Source organism: Felis catus, chromosome F2 (genome assembly GCF_018350175.1).
Source record: "Felis catus isolate Fca126 chromosome F2, F.catus_Fca126_mat1.0, whole genome shotgun sequence".
In the NCBI taxonomy this organism is placed as follows: domain Eukaryota; kingdom Metazoa; phylum Chordata; class Mammalia; order Carnivora; family Felidae; genus Felis; species Felis catus.
In genome coordinates, this window is record NC_058385.1 from 17211149 (window position 1) to 17230977 (window position 19829).

Here is a 19829-nt window from a genome sequence, read left to right on the forward strand (position 1 = left end):
GGCGTCCCATCTAATACCCATACTTTTTATATTTCATTTATATTTGAGACTTTAAAAGGTATATAAAAGCTGAAAATTGTTTTACTTTGCATTTCTTAACCAAGAAGTAGGTTGCTAGATAACATACTTGTTAAACCTCTTTTTCATCTCCTTTGACCACTTATCCAATAGATTGGTGATGTTAATTAGATATTTGTAACAACGCCCTCTAAATTGGATAGAAATTGGATAGAGATTATTAAAAAAGATTGTATTTTTTCCCCATATGTTTACATATATTCTTAGGTTTTAGTACCCATTGATTCTTCCTTTCCTCTATTCTAATTTATGTCTTCTGTAAATTCCTTTTTTTTAATAAATTTTTTTACGTTTATTTACTTATTTTGAGAGAGAGTGAGCATGAGCATGGGGAGCGGCAGAGAGGGAGAGCAAGAATCCCAAGCAGGCTCTGTGCTGTGCTGTCAGCACAGAGCCCAATGCAGGGTCCACCCAGGCACCCCTTCTGTAAATTCTCCTTATCTGAAAATTCCATTACCAGCATGGGGAATAGTATATTAAGTAGTACTTAACACTCTTATCTTATTCATACAATGGTAGTCTTAGTAGAAGTAGTAGTAGTAATGGTAGTGATAGCAGCTTTCAAAAACTAAGCGCTTACCAAGTGCTAAGGATATTACATACATGAACTCATTTAATTATCACTGTAATCCAATGAGATATTATCTTTGTTTTACAGATGAAGAAATAGGCCCAGGAGATCCTGGGTGGCTCAGTGGGTTAAGTGAGTAAGCATCCAACTCTTGATCTCAGCTCAGGTCATGATCTCGAGGTTCGTGGGTTTGAATCCTGTATCAGGCTCTGTGTTGACAGCATGAAGCCTGCTTGGGATTCTGTCTCTCCTCTCTGCCCCTCCCCACTCTCTCTCTCTCAAAATAAATAAATAAACTTAAAAAAGAAAAAAGAAATAGGCTCAGATTTATCAGCTTGGCCAAGGACACACAGTTAACAAAAGGAAGTCCTGTCTATGCCGAAGTCCGTGTTCTTAATAACAGTACTGCTGGCCCCCCATTATGTAGAGTATAAAGTTAACTCTCTTTGAAAACAAAATCTCTTTATAAACGTAAAGAAATCTTCCATACCAATTTATTTCTTTTTAAAATTTTGAATGAATGGGTTTTTATAACATTATATTAGTTTCACGTTTACAACATAATGATTCAATATTTGTACGTACTGTGAAATGATCACCACGCTAATCTAGTTAACATCCATCACCACATCTAGTTATAAATGTTTCATACTAACTTCTTACAAGCTTTGAATCAAAGAGATTTTTAATTTAATCAAATATTTTCTTAACATTTATAAAGAACTTTGTCATTTCCCTTGCCTATCCTAGCTTCTACCTCTGGTGGTCTCTGGGCATTGCCACTCTGGCCTCCAGGGGGCACTGTTACCCCTTTAATACTGTGGCTCAAGCCTTTGCTAATTCCCTTAAGCACAGATAAGACCAGGAAAATATTTAAACAAAGTTTACAAGGGGCTCAGATGAACAGAAGGCAAATGAGTACAGAGAGTAATATACAACTAGATAATTTGGTTCACTGAATGCAGAGTAGGCATTTCAGTATTTGACACTGAAATACCTTGCTTCCCACTGCATGCACAAAGCAGAAGACTTTTTTTCTATCCTGCACTATGTCCTCAAGCAAGCAAAATTCTTCAAAAACTGGCTCTGAGATTAGTAAGGCTAGTTCCAGCTAAGGGCTTCCTTCCAAATTCTACTTTCCAGTTTCAGTGTCTGCCTCTCCCTACACACTGGACACTTAACATGTCAGCCCTCTTCTAGAAAGATGGCATTGTCTGCTTCTGGTTTGTAGCTTTACCCTGTTGTTTGGGAATGGTTATCTGTGGGTGTCTCATACTCCTTCATGTCTTAGACAGTATGCCAAGAATGTAAGGCCCTAACAGCTTATACAGCTTATATTACATATCTATTACTACATAACCAATTACTCCAAAATGTAGAGGCTTAAAAAACAAAATTTTTTTTTTTGACAGTTTCTTTTGATTAGGAATCTGGGCATAGCTTAGCTAGGTGCCCCTGGTTCCAGGTCAAGGTGTTGGCCAGGGTGCAGTCATCCCCGGTCTTGAATAAGGGAGATTCTTCTTCCAAGCTCATTCAACAGAGTTGTTGGTAGGCCTCAGGTTCTTACTGTGGCCAAAGACATCCTTTCCTTGCCATGCAGGTCTCTCCATAAGGCAGCTCACAACATGCTGTCTACCCTCGCAGTGAGTGAGAGAGAACATGAGAAGGTGCCCAAGACAGAAGCTACAGTCTTTTTATAACCTCATGTCAGAAGCAATATCCTGTCGTTTGTGCTGTATTAAATTAGTTAGAAGTGAGTCAGTAACTCTAGCCCACAGTCAACTGGAGGTGATTACACCAAGGAGTGAATACCAGAAGGTAAGAATCATTATGAGCCATTGTAGAGGCCTTCTACCATATCACTTTACGCAAGCCATTTCTCATGGTGGTGTTTATAGCAAGCAATCTTTTTTTCTTTTTAATTTGTTTAAATGTTTACTTATTTTTCAGAGAGGGGAGGGGAGGAGAGAGGGAGACACAGAATCCAAAGCATGCTCCAGGCTCCGAGCTGTCAGCACAGAGCCCAATTTGGGGCTCGAACTCATGAACCAGGAGATCATGACATGAGATGAAATCGGCACCCCAGTCCTTTTTTTTTTAAGTTTATTTATTTATTTTGAGAAAGAGAACAGGGGAAGGGCAGAGAGAGAGAGAGAGGGAGAAAAGGAACCCCAAGAAGTCTCCACACCCAGCCCGGTGCCTGATGTGGGGTTTGATCTCACAACTGTGAGATCATGACCGGAGCTGAAACCAAGAGTTGGACATTTAACCAACTGAGCTACCCAGGTTTCTTGCCCTTTTTAAAAAACATATGTCTACTCCCAACTTGGGGCTTGAACTTACAACCCTGAGATCCCTACTCAGATCCCTCAGATCTGAGGGCTCAGATCCCTGGCCCTACTGACTGAGCCAGCCAGGATCGCCTACATCAAGCAGTCTTGAGGAATGAAGTAACCTCTCCCTCTGGGAAAGAGAAGCTGGCTTAGCTTGTTGCTTGCTAGAAAAGCAATGGGCTCCCCAAGCTCACTGTTACCCCCAATGAACACAAACCCACTGCACATGTGGCATCTATCTGGGGCTCTTAGTATCACACCTGTGGGACTTGGGGCAAGAGGAGTTAATGTAAACAATTCATGCTGTTTATGCTGTGCTGTGGGTAAAAAAATTTTTTTGCCTAGGTAGCTCAGTCTGTTGAGCGTCAACTCTTGGTTTCAGCTCAGGTCATGATCTTACAGTTCATGAGTTCAAGCCCTGCCTGGGGATTCTCTCTCTCTTTCTCTCTCTCTGCCCGACCCTGCTCTCTCTCTCTCTTTCTCTCTCTCTCCTTTCTCTCTCAAAATAAATAAATAAACTTTTATAAAAGTTTTTTCCCCCTCTTCCTCAGATATTCCATGTCTTCTTTCAGCATCTGTAAAACAGTAAAGGTTACCTTGTTGGCTTGTAAGTAGGATAAAAACAAATTGCAGACCTGACAGTTTGACTCAACAGCACAATTCAGAATTGTATACAAGCCTGGGAGACCATCATTCATACAAGAGATCCACGTACATATATTTCATTTTATTTGACAAACACTTATGTGCCAGGTAATTATTCTAAGAGTTTATAGACATAAACTCATTTCATCCATGAGGTAGGCACTATTAAAAACCCCTGCTTTACAGATGAGGCAGAAGAGGCCCAAAGATGTTGAGTAACTTTGCTGCAAGTCACATTGCTCATAAGCGTCAGAGCCTCAAATAGTCAAACAGAAACAAACACAAAAGTCCTGGCTACACCATCCATTGATCCACTGTATCATGCTAACTGTGTTCCAGGTTGGGAAGGGGTGAAGCAGAAACAAGATGGGGGGAAATGACAAAACAGAGAGTTCATTCCTCAAAACATGAGTTGAAATCAGTTTAGAATTTTTCATTCCTAACATAGTAACATATTGTCTGTTGTTTCAAAGGATAAACTCTACCAGTTATATTTGACTGGTTAAGATTTGACTTAGAACACTTGTTCTATATTCAGACTATGAAGGTTAAAATGTATTGTTCACACACACAAATCTGAACATGGAATTTATAACAGCTTTGTTCATAACTGCCCAAACTTGGAAGCAGCCAGGATGTTTTTCAGTTGGTGAATGGACAAACTGTAGTACATACAGACAATAAAAATTAATTAATTTTTATTTTAGATAAAGAGAGTGTGTGAGCAGGGGAGAGGGGCAGGGGGGGGGGAGAGAGAGAGAGAGAGAGAGAGAGAGAGAGAGAGAGAGAGAGAGAGAAAGAGAAACTTAAGCAGGCTCCATGCTCAGCACAGAGCCCAATGTGGGACTTGATCCAATGACTCTGGGATCATGACCTGAGCCAAAATCAAGAGTCAGACGCTCAACCAACTGAGCCACCCAGGCACCCCTCAATAGAAAATTATTTAATTCTAAAAAAAAATGAGCTATTAAACCATGAAAAGATCGGGGGGAGGGGACTTTAATGCATGTCACTAAGTAAAAGAAGCCATATGATTCCAGCCATATGACAATCTGAAAAAGGCAAAACTATGGAGATAGTAAAAAGATCAGTGGTTTCCAGAGGTTGGGAGGAAGGGAGGGATGAATAGGCAGAGCTCAAAGGATTTCAGGGCAATGAAACTGTTTTGTAGGATACTGTAATGGTGAAAACATGTTATTATACATTTGTCCAAGTCCACAGAATATGCAACAAGAGTGAACCCTAATGTAAACCATAGACTTTGATGATAATGATGTGTCAATGTAGGTTCATCCATGACAATGAATGTACCACTCTGATGGGGCAGGTTGTGCATGTGTGGGGACAGGTTATATAAGACCTCTACACTTTCCACCCAATGTTGTTATGAACCTAAAACTGCTTTAAGAAATAGTCTTTTAAAAAATGCTTTGAAAATTACAGTGTACTTAAATTTTTAAAAAAATTTTTTTAATTTATTTTTGAGAGAGAGAGGGCACACCAGCAGGGGAGGAGCAGAGAGAAAGGGAGACACAGAACCCGAAGCAGGGTCCAGGCTCTGAGCTTTCAGCACAGAGCCCAATGCGGGGCTCGAACCCACGAACCATGAGATCATGACCTGAGCTGAAGTCGGATACTTAACCGACTGAGCCACCCAGGCACCCCAAAAAATTATAGTGTACTTTAAAATTTAAACAATTTTTTTTAATGTTTATTTATTTTTGAGAGAGAGAGAGAGAGGCCACGAGCAGGGGAGGGGAAGAGAGAGTGGGAATCACAGGATCCGAATTTGCACGTCACCCTTGCACAGGGGCGGGCTAATCTTCTCTGTATTGTTCCAGTTTTAGTACACGTGCTACCAAAGCGAGCACAGGAGTCACAGAATCCGAAGCAGGCTCCAGGCTCCGAGCTGTCAGCATAGAGCCTAACTTGGAGCTAGAACCCATGGACCACGAGATCATGACCTGAGCTGAAGTTGGATGCTTAACTGACTGAGTCATCCAGGCACCTCAAATGTAAACTATTATTAATAGTGTAAACGTGTAGGAAGTTTTTGTTAACCTCACTCTATACCTGTTCAAGTCCCCCTTGCTCTTGGTCTCATCCTTCTGTCTGTTGCCTCCTCCTTTCCTTAATAAGTGTAAATGGCTTGGCCCCCACTTGGGCTCTCTTCCCCTCCTCCATTGTCCTTCTCTTCAACCTTCCTAACCCAGGTTTAATGTGGCCGTCTTCTCCATACCTATACCATGGCTGCAGAGCTCTGTGAAGATAATATCTATTGTACAACTTGCATTTCTTCTACATCAGTTCATCCCTCAGTGTGTCCTGCAACTATTTCTGTGTTTCTCAAACCAGAGCTTTCTGCTTAATATATGTATCAGCAAATTTTAAGTGTAGTTTTTATTTTTGATATTGTACTATTTTGAATAAATATTTTCAAAGTCATGCCATTTCTTCTTACTCGACAGACATTATATGTCAGGCTTTTTGCATATATATGTAATTAGATTCATGTTATTAAGCTGTTTTCTATTTAAAAATTAAAATAATCTGGCTTCTAATGATCATGTACAGATATATGGCAGATAAGCATATCTATCAATGATGATTCACCGAAAAGTGCTTATGTATCAGCAAACCCAGATGGGTTGATGTGTTTAGAGTTGCTTTAATTATTGGTCTCCTTTTTTTTTTCTTAAGAAAAGATGACTTTTATTTATTTTTATTTGAGAGAGAGAGACTGAGTGCAAGTGGAAGAGGAACAGAAGGAGAGAGAAAATCTTAAGCAGGTTCCATACTCAGGACCCTGGGATCATGACCTGAGCCGAAATCAAGAGCCCAACGCTCAACCAACTGAACTACCCAGGCGCCCCAATTATTGGTCTCCTTAAGAAGATTCTGTGAAAAAGTTGAGTCATATTCCCTTCTTTAATGTGCCTCAATGCCTTGGAATAAGCCTCCCTTATTCTTTAGATTAGGGTATTTCACTCAGTGAGCTCAATCAGAATCTAATTCAATCCTTTCCATAGCTTCTCTTTTAGCAAGACTAGGGACCACTCCCTGTGTCCTAGGGATTAATACTACTGGTCTCAAATGGTAGCCGATGGGGAAAATTTGCTTGATAGATGTGGCTTATTTGGCCTGCACAGCATTTTTTTGTTTTTTTTCAACGTTTATTTATTTTTGGGACAGAGAGAGACAGAGCATGAACGGGGGAGGGGCAGAGAGAGAGGGAGACACAGAATCGGAAACAGGCTCCAGGCTCTGAGCCATCAGCCCAGAGCCCGATGCAGGGCTCGAACTGACGGACCGCGAGATCGTGACCTGGCTGAAGTCGGACGCTTAACCGACTGCGCCACCCAGGCGCCCCGAGCCTGCACAGCATTTTAAGAAAATCTCAATTCGTTCCTAGCATTTTGGAATTATGCCATTTCACATTAGTGGATCTGGCCAATTGGGGCTTTGTGCTCACATAGCAACAATCAGCTGGTAGCAGCCATCAGCCATTCCATTTAGAGAGGGCATGCACCTCTTGCCACTCATGAAGACTGATGGTCGGTTGCCATTTATCACCTCACTTTCACCTCTTCTGACACTCACCATTAGAGGTGCTTCCCAGGTGCTTTAGACATTTGAGTTTGTAAACTTCTACACCTGGTCCTTGCTGCCTTTCACCCAGAACCACCTATTGACATTGAAGGCTCTAGAAACACCAGGGCTCCAAATCAAATGGACTCAGCTCTGCCACTTTCCTGCCATGTGACCTGGGTAGCGTTATTTCACCTCTTTGAATTTCTGTTCCTTTATCTGTAAAAAGGGGATGATGATGGCATATGTGGATTAAAGGCAATAATGTATATAATGTGTTTCTGATAAAGCCAAGAAGAGGCAGGAAGGACTCAGTGAGTGTGGCCTGCCTCCTTTGACAACTGCTGTGCTCACCTCTCAGGAGATGACAGGGCTACTCCTGTAAGTCTCTGGGATAGTTAATTCACAACTAATTTGTATGATAGTCTCAGGTGTCTAGACACAAATAAAAATATAAGAAACCAGGGGTACCTGGCTGGCTCAGTAGGTAGAGCATGGGACTCTTGATCTTGGGGTTGTGAGTTTGAGCCCCATGCTGCGGTAGAATTTAGTTAAAAAAATAAGATAAATTTTTAAAATAATAAATTAAAATAAATAAATAAAATATATGAAACCAGATAGTACTTAGGTAACATTTATATTCTGTAACTGTCATCTGCCATCATCAAGGACCCATAATGGGTTAAGTAAGTTGTTAGCCAACAGCACTTAGATTGCTTGGAGAATAATCCTGTGGCATGGTAAATTGAACTCTTGCAATTAGTTATATAAAGAAAATAAAAATGGCAAAGTTTGTGAGTTGGCATGTTTTCTAAAACCACGTGGAGTGAGGGAGGGAGACAATTCTCTATATGCCACACTTGCCCTCACACTGCAACTTTTGTAGAGTTGCTGATGTATCTATATATCTAACTTGTTTTTTAATCTGCTGCTGTAACAAATTACCACAAATTTAGAGACTTAAAACCACATTTTTATCCCTCTAGGTTTGAAGTCTGACATCAGTGTCACTGAGCTAAAATTAACGTGTCAGCAGGGCTGCACCCTTTTGCAGGCTCTATGAGTGAATCCATTTTCTTGCCTTTTCCAGCTTCTAGAGACCACCCACATTCCATGGCTTGAGGCCCCCTTTTCCACCTTCAAAGCCAGCAATGTTGTATCTCTCCAACCATCCTTCCATAGTCACATCTTTTTCTCTAACTCTTCTTTTGCCTTCTTCTTCTTCCACTTTTGAGGACCCTTGTGATCACCTTGGACCCACTCAGAAAATCCAGGATATTCTTCCTATCTTAAGGTCAGCTGATTAGCAATCTTTATTTCATATAACCTTTTTTAAAATTAATTTTTTAAATTGAGATATAATTAACATATGACATTAGTTTCAAGTGTACAGCATCATGATTCGATAGACTGCTAAATAATCACTCCAAGTCTAGTTGACATCCAACACCACACATAGTTACGTTTTTCTTGTTATGATAAATTTTAAGATCTACTCTCTTAGCAGCTTTCAAATATACAATACAGCATTATTAATTGTAGTCACCATGCTGTACATTACATCTTATGACTTATTTATTTTATAAATGGAAGCTTGTAGCTTGTGACCACCTTCACTCATTTCATCTACCCTCTCCCCAATCCCTGATGCTGTCAACCATGAACCTGTTCTCTGTATCTGAGTTCATTTTTGTTTTGTTTGTTTTAGATTCCATATATAAGTAAGATCATATAGTATTTGTCTTTTCCTGTCTGACTTAATTCACTTGCAATAATTGCCTCAAAGTCCATGCATATTGTCCATGCAAACTTAATTCTTTGCCATGTCATGTAACATATTTACAGGTTCCAGGGACTAGGATGTGATGTCTTTGGGATGCCATCCGTCTGCCTACCATAATGAGTAGGTACATTACTATAAGTTTATCTCACTTAATCTTCACAACCACCTTGTGAAGTAGGAACTACACTTGCGAGTAAGAAAACTGAGGCTGAGGAGTTAGGAAATGTGGCTGAGTCCAGAGCTAGTAAGCAGAAGTAAGATTCAAATCCAGAGCTGTTTTCCTCTGAAGCCATGTGCCCAATCACTACACTACTCTGAAATTTGTTCAAATGGTGTTTTTCTTTCTATTTTCTATGAGAATGATTATTATAGTGAAAATTGGATTTTTGGGAGGTTAGTGGGATAGCCCAAGGAGTACATATGTATCAGTTAAAATTCAAATACAGATTGTCTCTTTATTGCCTTAATGTGCTTATATTTTTCTAAATTGAATTTTATGTTATCACAGACTTCTGCAACTAAGTCTGACTTTCCACACTATGCCCCAGATTGTTAACACCACTTGCTTTTAAAAAGTCAAACAGATACAGGTTCCTCCAAGGCTGCGAACTTTGACTTTGCAGAGTTTAAAAGTAAATAAGACCCCAGGTAGTTATGTGATCCAGTTTCTTGCCTTCAGTACCTCACAGCGCTGTTTTTTGGTTTGGTTTGGGTTATTTTTATTTTATTTTTATTATTTTGCTATTTGGGGAAATGTTATGAGATTCCATTGTAGGAGTTTAACTTCTATGCTCTTAGCTTCTAGCAGTTTTTTCTTCTACCTGTTTTTCATTTTTTCATGATTGTTCTCCAATGGAAATAACTAGCAATTAAAAGCAATTTATCCCAGTCACGAGTGGAAATTATAAGTAACGAGATAAACTTTTAAAGCCAAATAGCACGCTTGTAAAACTTTCAAACAGTATGGTATCAGGCTTGAAGAAATACACCAGGCAGAAGTGGTGAGATAGTTAAAAAGGCAAGGTACTGAGGAATATTCAATAGCGAACAGCATAAGGAAAAATTAATGTGCTTTTCTCATTTTCTATCAAGGATATAAAATCCCCTTGAAAGCACAATGCATGTTGTACCTTGAACCGCTGTATTAACACAGTGCTTTGAAGAGGAAATGTTTGTTGAATCAGTGGTATTTATATTTCAGAAAAGCGCCTTGCAGATATCTAAAAGAGAAAATAAGTCAGAAATGGTTTATTTAAACTACATGAGGGGCATCTGGGTAGCTCAGTCAGTTAAGCATCCGACTCTTGCTTCCTGCTCAGGTCCTGTTCTCACAGTTCGTGGAATCGAGCCCTGCATTGGGCTCTGCTCTGACAGCATGGAGCCTGCTTGGGATTCTCTCTCTCTCCCTTTCTCTGCCCTTCCCCCACTTATGCGTGCACGCTCTCTCTCTCTCTCTCTCTCTCAAAACAAATTACTTAATTAAAAAAAATTAAACTACATGAGGGGTGCCTGGGTGGCTCAGTCGGTTAAGCATCTTACTCTTGATTTGGGCTCAGGTCATGATTTCATGGTTCATGAGATCAAGCCCCACATTAGTGGGGCTGTGCTGACAAAGCAGAGCCTGCTTGGGATTCTCTCTCTCTCTCTCTCTCTCTCTCTCTCTCTCTCTCTCTCTCTCTGCCCCTCCCCACAATAAATAAATAAACATTAAAAAAATAGTAAACTACATGAAAACTAAGTGGGTGTTCAAATGACCAGTTTCAAATTCAAATCCTGACCCCACAGGAAATCATTATCTATGCCAAGGACTGGGAGAAGAGGTAGGGGAGGGAGCTGAGAAATAGGTGATTCTGTGAAGATTAGTTGTTGGAACAGTTCTTTATTATATGCTTCATAAATTATTTAAACTACTGTTTGTGGGTGAGAATTATATTTTTAATTTCTACCTCTCTGAGCATAGTACCGTACCTGGCACACACTAGGTACTCAACAAAAGCTACTGAATGTAGAAGAAAAAGAACAAAAGACATTAAATTCTTAGATGACACCAAACCAGCATGCACACACATATAATTTATGACCTCCTATACTAATATATTGTACACATTGTAAATCAGAAACCTGAAATTTAAAAACATGAAATAATCAATATATTTTAAATAATTCAATGGTATTTTATTAATAGTAGAAGAGCCTTTTTGCTTTCATTTGATGCTTTATTCCTTGGTAATTCATTACTTTTTAAAAATCTTGGTTTAACACCTTATGATATAGTGATTTGAAGATCGGGTACTAAGTTCAGCTTATTTTGATATTACATTTTAATAGCTGTCATAGCTGAAAAAGATACTTCAAAAAGCTATTTGGATTTAAATTGAAGAAATGCATTGTTGTTGGTTTCTACCTATTAAATTACTCATTTTCTTCTTCAGTCTTATCAACCAGTTCTGCAAAGGTTTTTGCTGAAGTCTTATTAGTACATTCTCATTTTCTCTGCTATCAATCAGCAGTTCTTGCAAACTAATTTAAAGGCATTGCATTTTAATTAGTTTGAGGCCCACTGAAATTACTTGAAAAATATTTAAAGAAATAAAAAATTGTTTCCAAAATTTTTAGTTATGCATGTGAGTTTTAAAAGGACACACACACACACACACACATTTTTTTGCAACAAAATTACACACTGATAGAAATATTTCTGAACGTAATTTTCAAACATTCTCTGAAGTGTTTCTTTCTAAACATATGTACACTTAAAGGAGAGGGTGGATGGAGTTAGTCTCTCAGGCAGTGTTAAAAGTTTGCCTTAAAAGGAAAATACCACTCACCACAAATGTAGGGAAATCTGGATCCCTTGTATTGTTGTCAGAGGAAAATGTATCATTCATCTTGCTATTTATTTATTTAAGTAATAATAATAACCCGTGCTTATGTAGTGCTTATTTTGGTGGTAGATTTTCACATTTTTAGCTCATGTCATCCTCAGAACAACCCGGTACAGCAGGTACAGTTATGCTCTCCAATTTACAGGTGGGGAAACTGAACCCCAGAGATGTTAAATAATTTGCCCAGGATTACATGGCTGGTCATGGCAGAACTATGGTCAGAACCAGGCAGTGTGTATGCAGGAACAATGCTTTTGACCCCAAGAAGTATCTTGGACACTTCAATAGAAGATAAAGAGTTTCCACGATTACTCTCCATCTCAGTACAAAGTATTATATATATTCTATTGAAAGGATTTGTTTTTACAAAATTAACCACATCAATGACCTCCTATGCTACACAAAACTGCAATACACTGACGCTGGATAAAGGAGAGCTTCCCTGCAAGGGGGAAGCCCACCCTTCTCAGGATACCTCACAGAGCACATGAATGACTGCCTGACAAAGGACTGTATGAGCAAGCCATTGTCAATATATATGTTAAATAAGACAGCTTATCCTCTTTGTGTTTAGATAAAATAGACATTGGGATATGTTCTTTCTAATCTGTATTAGACTGTCTTGAGCACCCTTAGGACATGCACCCTCCACCTTAGATGTTTTTGTCTTAACAAATATAAAATTCAAAATCACCAAGGAAAAGTACAGTTTGGATAAAATAGGTACAGGGAAGTTTCATAGGATAATCAAAATAACTTCTTAAATATAATGCAAGAATACATAAATGGGCTAAATAAGCACTTAGAGTTCAGATTTTAAAATCTGATAATGAAGAAATGTAATTTTAAATGTGAGAATAATTTTAAGTTCCAATATAGGAGCGCGAATTGAAGAGCTGTGAGAGAATGCTCTCACTGTACTAAGGACTTACCTGATCTTTTATAGAGTTCCATGTCTCATACTGGGCATCTCATCTAAATAAGAACATGGAGTATTTGGAAAGAATTCATATGAGAGTCATTTCACATTTAAAAAAAAAAAAAAAGAGGAGGGGAGGCTGGGTGGCTCAGTTGGTTGAGCATCTGACTTTGGCTCAGGTCATGATCTTGAGGTTGACGAGTTCAGGCCCCAAGTTGGGCTCTGTGCTGACAGCTCAGAGCCTGGAGCCTGCCTTGGATTCTGTCTCCCTCTCTCTCTGCCTCTCCCCTGCTCTTGCTCTGTCTCTCTCAGTTTCAAAAATAAATAAACATTAAAAAAAAAAAGAGGTGAGGGAGGGGGGATGGGCTAAATGGGTAAGGGGCATTAGCGAATCTACTCCTGAAATCATTGTTGCACTATATGCTAACTAACTTGGTTGTAAATTTAAAAAAAAAAAAAGTGAGAAAAAGTTAAAAGGACTGAGGTTGTTTATTCTAGAAAACCTAGAGAATTTAAGGGTTTCCCCATATATGAAGCGTTATAATCCCTTAAAGTCTATTTAAGTCTTTGACACATTTGGTGAGCCAGACACAGACTCCTCAAAGAATCAGTTGTGGAAATAACAGCAACACACTTCTTTAAGCCAGGGGCTATTAAGCTTTTGCATTTGAAATGGGTTCAATCATTAATTGCACATAATTAACAGTAAATAACTGAGTCACCAAATGAATAGTGTTTAAGAAAAGCTATTATTTCCTACTGATAAGCAACTAAAATAATTGTTATCTTCAAAGTCCACCCAGTAGGTTTGAGCTACAGGCCCAATATGATTCTGAGGAACATCGTAACTGCTGACACAACTTATGTAAGTTATTGCCAACTATTTACAGATGTAGTTTATGTATGTAACAGACTAACCAGAGATCAAAACAAAAAAAGGAAAGAAAGAAAAAGAAAAAAATGAGAAAGAAAAAAAGGGCGATTTGTATTTTGTTCTTGATACTTATAATAACTAGATTGGAAGACAATGAGGTTTCCTTAATAGGGAAGGATAATGGTTTTACTTCAGATCTTAGCAAAATTTAAAGTAATTTCTAGCAACTATTTATCAAAAAGCTGTGCCAGCATTTTAAGGGTTCTGGTCTCTTAACACTTCCCCTGGATTTTTCTCAGGAGTCTAATACAGAAAATGAAAAAGTCCTGTAATCTAAGAGGCCTTATATTTGATCCTAATGTAGTCTTGCTTTAAAATGGTTTTCACATTGTTACAAAACACACTTGAACTTTGGGCACTTCAGTTTTGAGTTTGAACATGGCTAATTTGGCCCAACAAAGATGTTGAGCTGTGGACCACTCCCACCCCCAACACACAGAATGAGAATACTCTGAACCATTTTCTAGATGAAGGAAACAAGTTAATTTGGCTCTGTGCCAAGGCAGTATAAAACAGTATCAATTTCAGTTCCCATGGATATCTGAGTTTTTTCTGCCTATACCTTGGGTGGCTTTGTGTTTTATTATATGGTTTTGCTCAGAAAATTCAATAAATTTGTCACTTTAATTCTCATATTCTTACCTATTTATAACAGGCTTTTCCGGGTTAATTATTTCTTGAGCCAATTCATGACTTTGACTATCCTTAAATTGCCTTTCCAAGAAAAGTGGTTTTCATTTTTTTTTGAAGCTGTGGGATACTGCATTTGATATACCAAAGGATAAGCATAGCTGGAAACTATAGCAACAACTCATGGTGTCTGACCCACTTAAGTAGATGAGTTTGTAGTAGAATGAAGGAAAAGGTGCTATGGAAGCAATACAAATAATATGAATCAAAAACATCTTTGCTTTTGTAATCATGTGGTTGGTAGCACTATTCTTACTTCTCTAGTCTTGTTGATTTATCTGCTATAAAACAAATATTCCAATGAATGCTGGCCCTCATTCCCATTACCAACTGACTTATGAATGAATAGAAGCCATTCAGGTCCCGTAGCTGTCATTTTATCAATTTTTCTCCTTGTGGGAAGTGGTATTTCTTTTTTCTTTTTTTTTTTTAATTTTTTTTTCAATGGTTTATTTATTTTTGGGACAGAGAGAGACAGAGCATGAACGGGGGAGGGGCAGAGAGAGAGGGAGACACAGAATCGGAAACAGGCTCCAGGCTCCGAGCCATCAGCCCAGAGCCCGACGCGGGGCTCGAACTCACGGACCGCGAGATCGTGACCTGGCTGAAGATGGACGCTTAACTGACTGCGCCACCCAGGCGCCCTGGGAAGTGGTATTTCTTATATTGTTATGCTCTTCAACTCTTCCAAAGTTACAATGAAAGAACTACAAACAACAGAGGACTTTATTATGATATAAAAAGTCATGATGGTTCCATATCAGGCACCAGTTTAGGGAAAAGGTTTCCCATTTTGAAAAGTAGGTAAAAACCAAGCACTGATCTCAGTGGAACATATTACCTAAAAAGAAAAAAAAAATGCTATATTACCTCCTTAGGTAGTTGTTTTTATTTTTAATATTCGGGTCAACAGTTTACAGTATCACCAGCCCAATTTTCTAAAGTTCTGAACATAACTATATCTTAGTATTTCTTTTATGGTTTTTTTCCTGTTACTTTTAGGACTTCTACAAAAAAAAAAAAAAAAAGAAAAGAAAACCTCTAAACGTTGACCATTCTTTAAACTAGCACAAAAGAAATATAAATATTGGTATTTTTATATCTGTATTAGAGCTAATAATAATGATGATGACAACAGCAGTCTACTGATGTTATGTTCCAGGCATTCTACTAAGTTCATTTGATCCTCCTAGCAATTTTATATGATAAACACTATTATTATCTCTGTTTCACTGAGGAGAGAAAAGTACTATTATCCTTATGTTACTGATGAAACCAAAGCTCAGAGAGGTAAAATAATTTGCCCAAAGTAGAAAGTGGCAGAGCCAGAACTGAAACCTGAGTCTATTCAATGCCAAAGCTTGTGCTCATAATCTCTACATTATAGATAAAACAGATAAACAAAATATTTGCCCTATCTGTATGGAGTCCTATTTTAAAAGAAAATATTGGAACCCATAGTCTAAACAAAATACTTTGTTTTAAAATTTTACTTATATGAAACCTTTCATTTTTAATTTTTTTAAAGTTTATTATTTTGAGAGGGGAGAGAGAGAGAGAGAGAGAGAGAGAGAGAGAGAGAACGAACGGGGGAAGGGCAGAGAGAGAGGGAGAGAGAGAATTCCAAGCAGGCTCTGCACTGTCAGCACAGAGCCCTACGTGGGGCTCAGTCTCATGAATCATGAGATCATGACCTGAGCTGAAATCAAAAGTTGGATGCTTAACAAACTGAGCCACCCAGGCGCCCCAATTTATATGAAACCTTTAATAAAAGCATAAATATCAGCTAGACATTTAGCTGAACATTCAACAACTTTTCTTTTACAATATAAGCTTAAAAAGACATTGGAACATAAGGGAAAATGGAGATTTGACCTATAAAGGTGAATATGATTAATCAAAGTCATCAGCCTTAAAGTGAGCCTTTAAAATTAATCTTAAGTGAAAACCCCTTTAGTATTAAGTTCGTGAATATATTTACAACCTCTAGTATTCTGAAGAAATCAAGCTAGTAAATTGTAGCTTTCTGATTATAAATGAAAATAACCATTTCTTATCAGTTGAATGTGGCTCATCTACCTTCTTGTCTTAAAATGTTGTAGGAGGTGGTGTGTGTGTGTGTGTGTGTGTGTGTGTGTGTGTGTGTGTGTGTGTGTGTGTATTCTTCACAGCAGGAAGACAGATTTATCCTGGAAATACAATGGTTTCCAGATGTTTGTTTTTTAAGAGGAAAGGAAGGAAGGAAGGAAGGAAGGAAGGAAGGAAGGAAGGAAGGAAGGAAGGAAGGAAGGAAGGAGAAAAGAGAAATAAGAAAGAAAGGAAGGAGGAAGGGAGGAAGGAAGAAAGTTGAAATATGGTGATAGACAGGTATGTATTTCTAAGGCAAGAATGATGTCATTCCATTTGGAGTTTATTGACACAAAATTTCTTTTTGTCTGAGAATATTTTCAGCAATGTGAATATGGTTTTCATTAAGAGATACACTGATCACTTGTTGATTTTGTTACAAGAGAGGAAATTCTGTAGCTTCTCTGTGCCTTATTGTGTGGATCACAGGGAAAACATACAAAGGACCATGGCAACGTATTGAACTGTATCTGTTGTACTTTATATCCATTTCCTTGTGCCACTGAAAATCATTGTTTAGAAAGTTCTGCAGGATTATTATATTTCAAAGTATAAAAATTCGGTATTACACATTCATTTTCTTTAAGAAGGAGAAAGCCATACTGTGTTAAATGACATTACAAATGAATATTCTTACCTTTACCTGTGGTTTAAATTTTTGAATATTATTTTAAAACATATGGAAATGTCCCCTGAATTTAGGGAAGCCACACATGAATGCCAGTTCCTCTATAACTACCTTTGGAAGTTTATTTGTTCATAGATTTATGGCACATTCTCTGGAATCATATAGTCTGAAGTATAGATGGTTGCCTCAAAATCTGAAACATGATATGGACGTGGGAATCTTTGTATAGTTGTCTATCTTCAAGTGATACCTTATAAAACATTAAACTATAGTAGTGTTGTGGGGCAAACAACAACCCACCCTACCTCAAAATCCTAACCACCTTACTCCACTCCCACTGATTCACGTAACCCTTAGGTTTTCCACTCATCTTCTCTACCTCCCGCTATCTTACCTGGAAAAAAGGAGACGAGTAAGAGTCTAAAATGCAACTTCTATATTTAAAGAATAAGAAAGAGTCATAAGAAACTGTGAAGTGTGCCCTCATTTGACTTGGAGATTAATGCATGCAAAAAAAAAAAAAAGTAAATCTGAAAAATGTGTGTAAATTTTTCTGTACCCAGGATCTGCCAAATTGTGAACTCTTTACCTATAAACACAAAAGCCAAAACGTTGCTGATGAGAAAGAAAAAAAAAAAAAAAGAAAAGAAAGAAAACTTCAAATAATACTAAATGAAGCACAGTTGTTGCCCTAAATTACTCGGATACTCATTTCACTTCCCTGAGTTTCCAGTTTACACCCAGCCACAGGCCCACCAGGCCGCTCCCGGGGTGACTCTAACTCCTCTGGCGGTCCAGCGGTCCCGCTCGCTGCCTACGCCAGGGTCATCTTCACCGGGCGGCCGGGAGCGTTGGCCCACGCGGCTCCTGGGCCCCAGGGCGGCAGTCACTGTCAGCGAGGAGCCGTAGCCTCCAGATAGGATCCACCAGTGTCCCCAGAACTTCGCGTGCACGGCGAAGCGGGAGCCAGTCCGCGCGCTGTGGCCCGGGCTTTCGCCGGGGTGCACGGGGAAGAGAGAGGGAGCGGCTTTCGGCGGCCGGGCCCGAGCAGGGGCCGCCCAGCCTGAGTCTCCTGCCGCGCGCCGGCAGCCCCCGGCTCGGAGCGGGCGCCCTACCGCCGCGCGGCCGGCCGCCCGGCTCTCTCCAGCCGCCCGACACACTGCGGGAGGAGCCGCCGGCCGCCGTGACGCGTCAGGGAGGAAACGGCGGCGCCCGGCGGCCCTGCGGGGAAGGAGGAAGCGCGCGAGTGCGCTCGCCTCCGCCCCGCCGCACTAGGAGGCAGCACCGCGCGGACCGGGGTAGGTGCGGGGACGCGGGGACGCGAGGCGGGTGGGCCGGCCGCAGGGTCCGCGCGCGTCCGGTCGCAGTCGGAGCCCCCCGGGCGGGTGAGACGGGGCGGGGCGAGCGGTGCCCGGGCCTCGACTGCTGCCTCTCCTCGAAGCAGACGTGACTTTTCGACCCCTCAGCCCGAAAACCTCCGAATTGGTCAGAAGGGCAGAAGCAATACCCCCCGCGCAGCCCCCGATTCTGAGAGTTGGTGGTCTGTGTTTCCTCGAGGTGAATTCGGATTCTTTTTGATTCCTAAACGCTCGAGCCTTGTCGGTGGACGGACATTGTTAACCCGTGCGCGGCCTCGCGGCTTAGACGAGCCGGGAACTGTGAAGGTGGGGGACCCCCTCCTGGAGTCGAAGGAGGGTGCGGGTCACCTGCGAGGATCAGGGATGGCGGAGGGCAAGGGAATCATTAACCTGTTGTCAGCGGATGGTAGTCTCAGACTAATGCGTTCCTGTCCTTAAGTTCTCTGTGATTTATTTAAAGCCTTTCCATCTCTTTTAAAGTGAATTTGGCTCTATTGGTTCCCTCAGCTTTAGCATTAATATGTACCATCTAGAGTGCTTTGAGATTTTTAGATTTGTCATTTTTAGTGGTGGTCAGTTGGAAAGGTAGAAGAGAGAAAGAGTTCATCTCTTGAGACTTAAACTCCATCATTTAATTTTGCACAGTGATTTCTGAACCATAAGTTGAATTTCGGTTCTGCACCAAGAGACTATATATTTGAGATGCAGGTACACTTGAGATGCAAGAATAAATACACAGCACTATAGTTTCTAAGTCTTTATTTAAAAATATTAGAGTTTAGTGTGTTTTGATTCTCTACTTGGTCTCTAGGTTGAGGATTTACCCAACCAATCTGGGAAGTGACTTATTTATTTAACAAACACTTAAATGGCTCTTACTACATGCTTGGGCTCCTTCTAAATGTTTTATAAATATTAACTCAAATTGTTAACTGAAAATACTAAATTGTAGCAGTTCTAGCAGTGAAGAGGTTGTGTACACTTCAGTTCCCCAAATGTCATTGCAAGAACTAGAAACATTAGAGGAAGTTTCAGGCATATTTTAGGACTGGGTGTGCCTTCTGGTGCACTTGGCTACCACTCCTGTAAGACAAGCCACCACCCCTTCATTCCCTGGGGGAAGGGAGTCTGGAGCTACAGGAATGAGACCTCTTCCTTTCAGATCTCCACCAGATCCCTAGTGTCTTCTATAAGATGGTCTTTCTCATCCACTATACTGTCCATCATTATTAGCTAACTCTGGAGAGACCAGAACTTCTCCCTTTTTTCAACTGCCACTACACTGAGCCT

The 19829-nt window shown here is 39.9% G+C and overlaps 1 long non-coding RNA gene and 1 pseudogene across 1 annotated transcript; one reads left to right on the forward strand and one right to left on the reverse strand.

Annotated features, from left to right (window-relative positions):
- The first annotated feature begins 849 nt into the window (after window positions 1-849).
- On the forward strand, window positions 850-6072 carry LOC109496025. The gene is made up of 2 exons (XR_002151797.2): window positions 850-2467; window positions 5469-6072. It is a non-coding gene; the product is annotated as an uncharacterized LOC109496025 (long non-coding RNA).
- LOC111558650 lies at window positions 5400-5498 on the reverse strand (annotated as a pseudogene).
- Window positions 6073-19829: the final 13757 nt, after the last annotated feature.